Consider the following 10,094-nt stretch of genomic DNA (forward strand, 5'->3'; position numbering starts at 1 on the left):
TAATATGTGGAATAACATAGGTTGTGAATGCCTTCAGCATCCACACCATAACAGGCTGCATTTGTGCATTAATATTATTTGAATATTATAACAATGAATTCGAATGGTAATATATTGACAGTTCTAGTGCACACATTTATCCCAATGTTCAAACCCAGAGAAATCTGTAATTTTAATGGCGTGTCATTGGGTCCCCTGTCAATGGCGTCATATAACTTTTAACCCTTTAGTTGCTCTTAAATCCACAAAACAAAACAAAACTCAGTGCACAAAAACTGTCTGTTGCAACATTGGTTCTGCATTCTGTGTGATGTATTCCATAATTAAAATAACATCAGAATCAACTTTTGTTTTCAGTGTGCCCAGATCCTGTTGACAAGTACCTGGAAGAGACATCAGTGCGCTACATTTCCCCAAGAGGAGCAGTGCGGAGCAAGATACTGCGCCTCACAGAAGAACAGGTGGGTGTTTTATTTCTTGTGTTTTTCTCTTTTGAACTTTTTACATTTCTTCAGAGTAATAATGAGTAATAAATGCAGCCAATGGCACGTCCTCATAGATAACTATGTGCTGTCATACAGAAGCTTGATTAACATTATAACTAATGTCTCTTTCTAGGTCCTCACCCAGTCATTTGCTGTTCTCCGTCAGGACCCCATGTTGGTCCTCCCCGAACAAAGCCAGCTCCTCCTGTACCAAACCGCAAACGGAGGAGAAATCATTCCTCAGCTGACTGCAGAGAGAAGCAAACATGTGGTAAAAGGAAATGCAACATATAGAGGGATCCTTGTGGCATGGGTGATGTTTGTTGTAATGCATTTGCAAGAACTTAAAAAAAAACATTTAGGGCTGCAACTAACGATTATTTTAATAATCGATTACTCTGTCGATTATTTTTTCGATAAATCGGATAAAAAAACTTAATACATACTTACATACATACTTGTTGATTTAGTTAATAGTTGTGTAAAGGCAAGTAACCCAAAGAGCAGATAGACAACACACACACACACACACACACACACACACACACACACACACACACACACACACACACACACACACACACGTTCACTTGAAGCTTATTCATTAATGATTACCATCATTGTAGTAAGTGCAAGTTAAGTTCATTTGTACACCACATTTAACACAGCTTAAGATGACCAAGTGCTATAAAAGAACTTTAAAATGAAATTAAAAAGTACAACACGCACAAATATATTTGTCAACAATAACTGATATGGGACAAAGCACAGAATATATACATGACAATAGATTGAAAAATGAATGGGCCAAAAAAGGTGAGTGAATAAAAACGTGTCTTTAGTCTTGCAAATTATACCACCCCTGCTTTACTACTGTTCTTAACGAGCTAACGCTAGCTTGTCATACTTGTCAAGCTGGATAACGAGTAAATACCACATCAGCACCAGAAGAGGGACGTTACGTTCCTCACTTCAAAACGGAACAAAAGTAGGATTCTGTAGTGACTTTACCCTGCTGTTGAACTCCCTTCCTCCGCATCAAGGACTCCAACATGTTTACGTTGTAGGAGGTGCTGAATCATCACCATGGTGCGCCTGTGCCATGCCATGTCGCTTTTGCTTATCTTGTAATTAACACGTTTTCGATTTATTTAGTGTGAAATGCTCCCACACCTTGGATCAGTTAGGTCGAACTGATTTCTCTGCCTCCGCCACGTGTTTCAGAACGTTACGGGTCTCTCTGGTTTCTCTCAGTATTTCCTCTACCCCCGCTCTGCTCTTTTTTTGTTTTTTTCTTTCGCTCTGCGCCGCTCCGCACGGCACTCAACTCAATTGCTTTTATCTCCGTGGCTGAGTGGCGACACAACAAATCGATTATGAAATTCGTTACCAACTTTTTTAATAATCAAATTTTTATCGATTTTATCGATTTGTTGTTGTAGCCCTAAAAACATTTAGTATTCGAATACTGATTTGGACGTCGGTTACCACGGCAAAGGCCGAAGCTTCGAAGCATTTGGGGCAGCCCTATTTAAAATTATTGTTCACTCATCAATCTACACTCAATATCCCATAATGACAAGCCAAACTGGATTTTTAGAAATGTTGAAAACTGAAATATCACATTAAGTATGCAGACACTTTAAATATAGCTCAGGAACAAGGTTTTCCCTGCATTTATACGGCTTACAGCCAAAACAGACCAAGCGTGTATAGCAGTGTAGCGCAGCTAGTTTTATTTTGGCACCTATGTTTTCCAGTCTGTCCGTGCATACCGTGCGTAGCGATAGTTTCGGCGTCTCTTCTATTTCTTGCGCAAGACGCGAGCGTATGTGTCAGCCAGGCAGGTGATCACATACAGGAAGACCACAGTGCAGCCGGATACTTTAGAAAAATAAAACATTTCAAATAAAACACCTAGGTTCATGGTGATTTTGGCTGTCGTCTGACGGACAGAGACAAACACACACACACACACACACACACACACACACACACACACACACACAGCCAGCCACATATAGGCTACAATTACCACAGAGAGAGAGCCTAGAGGAGAAGGACCGCTTTGTGACCAGCGCATCCGGTATGAATGGCCAGGCGCGCGATCAGGCACGTATCTACGCTCCGTGACACTTACGCGTCCGCTGTGCTCCAGCTGTTCGGCGCAGCGCCTAATGTTTTTGTGCACTGCCTAGGTGTATGAACGTAAAAACAAATCTTAAGAGCATCTGGACAAGCCAACGCTGCTTGTCCTCTGCATACATGTGCTGCCTGACTGTTGGCGTACACAGTGGCAAAAGCAGTGTTGGCCACACACACACACACACACACCTACCCACCATGCATGTGCACACACAGTGGAAGCTGCAGCCCATGTAAGCAAGTGTGCGGTAAAGAGAGAAGGAAAAGAGAGAGGAAAGTGTGTTTGTCGGTTTTTACAGTCATTGATTGGACATGATTTAGAAAGGCACTGTCAGTTGCATTTTCCATGATGCTCTTCACCTTTTCATATTTTAATATGCTCTACAGTAAAGATAAATAGTAAATAATTGGCTTAATATTTGAGACCCCTCAAAAATGTATTTTGAGGATCTTAGTGGGTCCAATGTGTTAATTAAGGGCTCAGAAACCCAGAGACGACTGGTATTTAAAACACTGCTGGGGAGCTCTTGTGCATAAAACTGAGTTGTTTTTTGTCTGCAAGAAGACATGAAAGGGTGTTGCCACTACATCAATAAGAGGCCAGCTGTGAGGCTACTGAGAATCTTAAACCCTGCAGTTGTTCCTCATCAGATTGCAAATAATAAAAAAATGAATTAGGCTAATATGACTATCCATCATAACTAAACCAATTACACAATGCCTGAGTCGCATATCCAGGCATGTTGGACATTCAAAGAGACCGGTTTACAGACAGGTGTGCCTGCATTTTCTTTCTGTTATGCAGATTAAAATTATATCCCATATTTATTATCTTTCTTAAAGCTTACATATTATACATAGCAGATCCACGCATTAATAATAGAAAGAGAGTGCGCTTGTGTGTATATAATATACTCTATTAGGGATCGACCGATACTGGTTTTTCAGGGCCGATGCTGATTATTAGTATTTTTTAGTTTTTTTTTTAATAATTTTTATTGGTGCAACAACGTTGGTACAAGTTTAAAGTGTGTACAAATTACCATTTTTCCAAAAAATGTCAGAATCAGAAAGGGCTTTATTGCCAAGTACGTTGCACATACAAGGAATTTGTCATGGTGTTGTTGGAGCATGTTACACATTCAAATATAAGAAGGATAAAAAGAATATAAACAATAAAAGTATAAACATATACACACAGTATGTATTAATAACGAGAAAATAAATGTAAATAAATAGTAAAATAAGTTAAACAGTAGTAAAAAAGGAACTCTACAGCAGAGTAGGTACAGTGGCATGAGGAGCCAGAGGTGTAGTTTGGAGAGAGTCAGGGTGGTTTCCAGGCCTTGTTTAGAAGGCTAGTGGTGGAGGGGAAAAAACTGTTTATGTGACGTGAGGTTTTGGTCCTGATGGACCTCAGCCTCCTGCCAGAGGGGAGTACAACAGCGGTCACAATTAGATTTGGAATCTGGGTATATTTTGGCCAGTCTGGCTTTGCTCAGGTGCACTCTGTGGGCTACGATACGGTTCAGGGACGATACATTTTTATATGAAACGATTCGGTGCGATACAATGAGATATGATTCAATCTGACAGATACAGTTAATATTTGTTTAATGTACACACATTAATTTCCCATTATAAATTAAAATAAGCCAATTCTATAAAAGAAGCATTGTCTACCTTCAAATAATATATTTTGTAAATATATATTTTGTATAAGGGACCAGGGAATAGTAAAGCTAGGACATGTTAATAGTATATAGTACACTGTAACTTCAACTTAATTAGCTAGCCTCTTATAACCAACATCAGCTCTATGTTAAATGAAACTGCCTCCTTGCTGCTGTAATCTTAGAGACAGTAGCTAAGTTTTCATCCACTTGTCAATCGAATTATCTGAAGTTCGGTAAAAAAACTCATGCGAATAAAGCTGGTGAAAGTGTGTTTCCATCCAACGGCTTTAAAGCGAATAAAAACCTGTGCGTAATGACATCACATGCTGTTTTGCGGTCAAATTGGTATATCGAATTGATTTGAGACATTTTAAGGTGTTTCCATTCATTTTCGCACTGAATCGCACAACATTCAAGCCAACATTTGCGAACAAAGTTTTGCTAGACAAAATGGATCGCGCCATCTACCAACAAATGATCAATATTGCACAAGTTGTAATAGTGCTTATGTGCCAGCTGATAGCGACATACCAAGCTATAATAAGAAAACAACGACGCTATCAACACATTGCTATGATGATGCAGATGCACGTAAATGCCCGACGACAACGGAGGCGGCCTGTGGTGTGGGAACGACAGCGTTATATTTTGCTCATAAATTACATTCAAAAAGTCTCTCGTCTTCTCGTTCGCCCACTTCCATCTGTCTTTGTTGACACCCGCCATGTGTGCAAACAGAGCTGAAATACTGGGCGGAAATGAACAAAAACTTCTTCGTTTTGTGGCGGGTTGTAACCATAAAATGACCTAAAACTTAATTGCAATTCATTATTTATTCGGCAAATAACGTTTCCATCAGCGTTTATCGCATAAGCCATATATCGATCAAGATATAATCCGATGAGACCGAACGGATTTCCTTTGAGTTGATATTCATGAAATTAAATCGAATTTTACTGTTTCCATAAGGCATTTTTCGTTTGACATCACTAAATTTGGATAAAAACGTGTGGATGGAAACATAGCTAGTAACTCAATCACAGGTACACGTTACACAGTCACACATTGTGAGCACTGCAATAATAATCATATACAGTATTACAGTATACGTGTGAGCACTATAATACTGTTGTGAGCGTTAGCATGCTGCTACAGACTTTTGTGCTAATGTAACTGAACATCTTAGAACATATAAACGTCATTATGAACTTAACACACCCAAATATCTATACATATGTATACCAGTCTACTCCCATGTTTATGAACACACGCATGGATGGATGACTCACAGACCGCAGCTAGTACAATTTACAATATCCACAATGTATTCCTCTCAGCCACTTTCACACTAGTCTCGCTTTGCCAGACCTTCCTCCTTTCACTCTAACTCCAAAAACAAAACCTAGCAGTCGGCATGTTTTTTCTGCAAACCCAAAAAAGGCACTGATTGGCTGATCCCCGCCACCCCAAACGTGAATGATCAAGTCCTTAATCACACACATGGTGAGGATTTTGTTTTCCTCGCAAATAAACACACACCCGTCTCTATAAACAGCATTGCGCACACCGCAGCTTCGTTAGATTGACAGCAAAGCTTCAGTCAACCGATTCGTAACGTTAGAACCGGGCCTTCGGCTGAATCTTGGCCCATTTAGACCGATGCAGTGGTCCATGTATCGATGTAGTCGTATCCAGTGTTGGGCAAGTTACTTTTAAAAAGTAATTAGTTACAGTTATTAGTTACTTCTTCCAAAAAGTAATTAAATTAGTTATTCAGTTACAACTTATGAAAGTAACTTGTTACTTCAGAAAGTAACTATTGCGTTACTTTCAAGTACATTTTTAAATGCTCAAATGTGACCCCACCTCCACCTACCCCTCTTTAATGGAACTTAAAATACATGTGCATGTTCAATTATTTATGATAAATCTGAATATTATAATGAAATGGACAATACATTATTAACAGAAACAATGTACACAAATCTAAACTATTTTAATGTTGCTGTGGGACAAAGTGAGACTAGCCTCCAATCAAATGCCATGTATGTAGATATTATGTTTATATAGTGGATCGATACAAATAACACAACACCTCAACAGGCCACAACTGGGCAAAATTTAATTATGCTTGTTAAGCACTATACCAAAAATAAATAACAAAGATTCTTTGTAGTGCAAATAACGTAAGTGGCTATGTTTATACTTGTGCGCTTGTGTGTGTGTGTGTGTGTGTGTGTGTGTGTGTGTGTGTGTGTGTGTGGGGAGTAGGTGATAGAGCGAGGGAGAAGTGAGAGAGTGACGGCGATTAGCTTTCGAGCGAGTACCGTATCGATATAGTAAGTTCTGACCACGTCTCCCCTGTTCTTTCTGACCACGGTGGAAAATCTGTAGCAGGAAAAGTTAACCCTCTCCTTGATTTCATAACGCCATACCTGTCTCTCTCTCGTTGACTGACTCGCTTGTGTTGTTCTTGCAACATGTCTTGTGTGTCCGACTATGCGTACTTTCAAACACCCGCCCAACTCTACCTCTGATTGGCTCACCATGACATTTTACTCAATCTCAGCCAATTGTCAGCATTTATGCGCTTGCGTTGTGCACTGCCCACTAACCAAGGAAGAACAGTAAAAAAAAGTATTTGCCTCTCGGCTCAGAATCTAGTTGGTCTGATGAAAAAACCAAAAAAATATAGTAACGTGCCGCATTTTTTGGCAGTAACGATAACGGCGTTATTAAGATGGGAAGAGTAATCAATTAGATTACTTGTTACTGAAAAAAAGTAACGCCGTTATTTATAACGCCGTTATTCCTGTCACTGGTCGTATCTGTGATAATACAACCGGACACCGATTTGTGTCTGTGAATCTTTACACCCCTAGTTATCAGTCAAATAAAATGCAGATACAGATAATCTGCAAACGGGCCGATAATCAGCCAGGGCCGATAATCTGTTGATCGCTATACTCTATATATTTGTAAAGTTCTTTTCATAGAAATATTTGTAGTGTTTTGCACTAAAATAGCTTATAAAGGCTATATAGCCTATACTAAAAAAATTGAATTGTAAATGTGTACATCGGTTCCACATGATCAGAATGTGGTTAACTGAAATACTTTTTGTCTCTCTCTTTATTACTTATTTCTTGTCAAACCAACATATTGTATTCACATTAGGCTGTCTATTAAAATTGTGTTAATTTAACATATTATTTTTCCGTTACAGTAACATGAAGTTTTTGTTTGAATGTTAAGTAATTTAATCATGTTCAGGATACCTGATTTTAGACTGTAATTGCAATACGAAATTATTATGTAATGTTAAGTAATTTAATCATGTTCAGGATACCTGATTTTACACTGTAACTGCAACTTGATTTCTTAAAGCTAGTATTATGTAAAGGTATTATGTAACTTAAATTTCATCATGTCCCCTGGTACCTGAGTGGGGTCTCTAAGTCTAACATGATTTGTGAAAGTTAACTCTATCCAAATGTATTGTAGCCATCGGTTGGTTCCTTGTTGTGTGTGTAGGTAAATACAGTTGTATGTTGAAATGATTTGCATTGACAAAAAAGGCAGAGTCAGAGTTCTGTACTCAAAATTGTCTATATTAAAACTTGTGTACCAATTTTACCCAAAAAGAATGACTCCGTGCAGTTGCCATAAACAGATTTCACAGAGGGATCAAAAATCTTAACCTCTACATCAACAGCAGTGGATTCAACCACACAACTATGCAAACCACAATGTTTTCAAATCGTTGTAAATTATGCATACAGTGCATTGGTTTTAAATATAAAGTAACCTCGCACTATCCATCTTCACAGTAACAATAGGAGCATATACTGTACTTCTAAACATATCTTCATAGTGTACTTCGAACAGCAAAGACATTTATAATACTTCAAACATATCTTCAGTGGACATGGCAAAGACAATTATAGTACTCTTCTAAAAGTGCAAATACAAAATACTGTGAACTGCTCTCACAAACAGTGCTCTCCTGAGAGCAAATAAAAAAGAATAACACCATTTCAGTCACAATCAAACATGGCACAAAGTGAATAAGGCAAAAATAAGAGCTAGTGCTTTGTTACAAAATTTACTCCTAAGCTTAAAGGGTAAATTCAGTTTTTTTCAACCTGGACCCTATTTTCCTATGTTTTTGTGTGAATCTTTGAAAATTGGTCGATGTGAACCGGGCTGCAATGTTATATACGGCAACTTTGCATTGTCAGTTAGTGTCCACTAAAAGTTCTGTTGTTGCTGCTGACAGTCTCAGATTATTATTCTAAGTGTCTGACAACATTATGGAAAGGATCCCTACAGAGATAGACCTTTTTGTTAAAGAGTAAGATCCCAAACAGTACTTTTAGTCTGGTGGGTTTGGTGATGGTGATTTTGGGGCTGTTTCATGTTAAACAAAAAGGATCTTGTTATGCAGCTGTGCCACACGTCATATTTAATTGATGTCGCTTTAAAATGACTGCTCAGAGACAAAGATGTCTCATGTTTGTTAAATGCCTGTTGCCTCAACTCCTTTCTCCTCAAGTCTCTTCCTCGATTCCTCTGCTCAAATCTCCTGTGCGTGGGACTAAGACGCGAGGAGAGGAATCGGGGTTGCACAAACTGGGAATTGGGAAAGGGCTCCAGTGTAACTTTATAATGCCTTTGAGAAGAGGTTATCTGAAATTGTGTGCTATTATGTCAATTTGTTCACCCCTCCCTATGATGGCAGGCATCTTGCCCCGCCTGCAGTGTGACACCTTTGCCTTGAGACAGATAGTCGAACTACAGGCAGTACAAACTAGTTCATTTTTAAGCATATCCCGGCTTTAAGTCTTCAGGCTTGTACATACACCAGGCAAATGTCTAAGGTCATGCTGGTTGCCAGCTGTTGCTCAGCGGAGTAATTTCAGTCATAAAATGTTGGTTTGCTGCTCTGGTATTCAGATTTAAGCTTTCAGATGTTCTTTTCGACTCTTACCTTCTGCTCTCCTCCTTTAGATATCCGCCTCCGGGTTCGTGCTGAGTACTGCCAGCATGAGTCTGCGCTTCAGGGTAACGTCTTCTCCAACAAGCAAGAGGCAGTGGAGCGACAATTTGAGCGCTTCAACCAGGCAAACACTATCCTCAATCCCGAGACTTGGGCTCCATCATCTGTGACATCAAGTTCTCTGAGCTCACCTACTTGGATGCCTTCTGGAGGGACTATATCAATGGATCATTGCTAGAGGCCCTTAAAGGGGTCTTTATCACAGATTCCTTAAAACAGGCTGTGGGCCATGAAGCTATAAAACTGTTGGTCAATGTTGATGAGGAGGACTACCAGGCTGGGTCGACGCAAACTGCTACGTATTTGGTCACAAGTGGAGGGAGTCCACCTGGAGCTAGCAAAGACTCTGTATCTTAGACACTCTCCAGGTGGTAGCATAAGGGAGAAACGCTGCCGTGCTTTCCCCACAGGGAATAGAGTGAGATGTGGTTGTGTCGTTTGAGGTGCCTGAAGTGTGTGCCTGAAAGGAACTGAAGGACTTCCACCGCATTAATTCCTAGAGAGCTAAGGTCATAGGATATCTACTTGGCACCCCTAAGCATAGCATGTGAGGTGATTGGGAACTATGTTAGCAAAAGAAGAAGGTGTATACAGGTTGACATTATTTTTAATGTTAAGCTGTTCATTTTCTTCAAGGAGGAGAATGCTGATTCATTCGTGCATTGAATTTAACTAATTTCTTGTTTCTGGTATGTTTTCATTGAAGCATTGAGCTCATTGAAACACATT

The 10,094-nt window shown here is 39.4% G+C and overlaps 1 pseudogene; it reads left to right on the forward strand.

Moving 5' to 3' along the window:
- Positions 1-10,086, forward strand: part of LOC118494579 — a 10,442-nt pseudogene extending 356 nt beyond the window's left edge.
- The last annotated feature ends 8 nt before the right edge of the window (positions 10,087-10,094 follow it).

This window comes from Sander lucioperca, unplaced genomic scaffold, assembly GCF_008315115.2.
Source record: "Sander lucioperca isolate FBNREF2018 unplaced genomic scaffold, SLUC_FBN_1.2 Unpl_53, whole genome shotgun sequence".
Classification (NCBI taxonomy): domain Eukaryota; kingdom Metazoa; phylum Chordata; class Actinopteri; order Perciformes; family Percidae; genus Sander; species Sander lucioperca.